A 1376-nucleotide genomic window follows, 5' to 3' on the forward strand; every position below is an offset into this window, starting at 1 on the left:
AATCAAATAATATGTAGGATGAGGCACCCCTTATTGTATATCTTCAAGATTATTTTACCAGTCATTCTCATCCTTTAATTTCAAAAACATTTCTCTTTGCCAATTTCAGGAAATGCAATCTTTTGTGGTTTCCATTGTGCCTCATGAAGTACATAATGTAGACAACTGGAGCCTTCACGGACATGGTCAATCTCTCCATTTATTTTTAACTTCAAATCACTGCGCATTAAAATGTAATTTTCTCCACTGAGGTCTGACTTATGTCCCAGCTGGTTTGCTCTAGATGTTCTAGAATACAGATTGCTATTTCTAAAGGTCACCTCCCGCTTTAAAACACATGTGTCCTCCCCTCGTAGACTGTACTTGAAGGAGAAGACGAACAGAGAAGCCTCTTTGCATTCTTCCCAGCTTTAAAAGAGATGGGGTTTAGTCCTTGACCCTTAGAAGGCTGGTGTGTGTGGGATTACACCCTAACAATGTTTTATCATCTACTGGTGTTCACTCACAGTCCTCCTCCTTAAAGATTTCCAATTTTAGAGTGCTTTTGCTCATGTTTTGCTTTGGGGCATCTGTTGATGAAGCGATGTTTCACCCTCCTTTCAGCTCTCAAGGTCACAAGCTACACGAACTGATTAGCTAAAGGTCATGTAAACTTGCATTGTGATAAGAACATCAGGATTGGGTGATGCCTTTTATTTTCCCCCCACCTGGCTCCCATTGATCCGAATAGCGGGATAAGCAGTTAGTGTGTGAATGAATCTCAGTCCCACAAACACCCAGTGGCGACACAGGGGGTTGGATGCCCACTTCTGTGGCCTTGTCAATGGCCTGGTCACATAGGGAGAGTGAAGCCCTAGCATGTACAAACAAACTTTTCTGGGGTGGGGGCAGGATGTGGAAGTAAAGCCAAAGAACCACAGAAAGTAAAATAAGACTGAAAATTAAATGAATTAAAATGTAAATCCAAGTCATCTAAAGACCCCAAAGGTCAGCAGATGCTGTCCAGGGCCTGAGCAGTGCTTGGACCCTCTCAGCGTGTTCGGGGTCAGCACCGCCGGTGGCAACGACATCCACCTCAGTCTACTTTGGGTCCACTCTTAGTTGTTGCCCCTTTGTCAAAGTCACAGAGACAGGCACCGTTCCGACTTCCTTGCCCCTCCCTGGTGTCTGTGCCATCCTCTCTTCTCAACACCTCTGGTTTTGTTCGCTTAAAGTTTCGTCCCCAGAATTTCCCTCTGCTGTGTGTTCTTTCTGGTCAGGTTTCTGTTCCTTCCCCCAGCCTCACGCCCCACCTGTTTCCTGAGCGGGGCCAGGAGGACTTTGTGTCCCAGGATCGGCTGACACCGCAGCACTGTGGACTGACTGCTGGCACAGAA

At 46.1% G+C, this 1376-nt stretch overlaps 1 gene segment (V, D, J or C); it reads right to left on the minus strand.

Annotated features, from left to right (window-relative positions):
- Positions 1-1376, minus strand: part of LOC101654139 — a 210049-nt gene that overhangs the window by 105257 nt on the left and 103416 nt on the right.

This window comes from Echinops telfairi, unplaced genomic scaffold (assembly GCF_000313985.2).
Source record: "Echinops telfairi isolate 266 unplaced genomic scaffold, ASM31398v2 ScPeMD7_23;HRSCAF=83, whole genome shotgun sequence".
In the NCBI taxonomy this organism is placed as follows: Eukaryota; Metazoa; Chordata; class Mammalia; order Afrosoricida; family Tenrecidae; genus Echinops; species Echinops telfairi.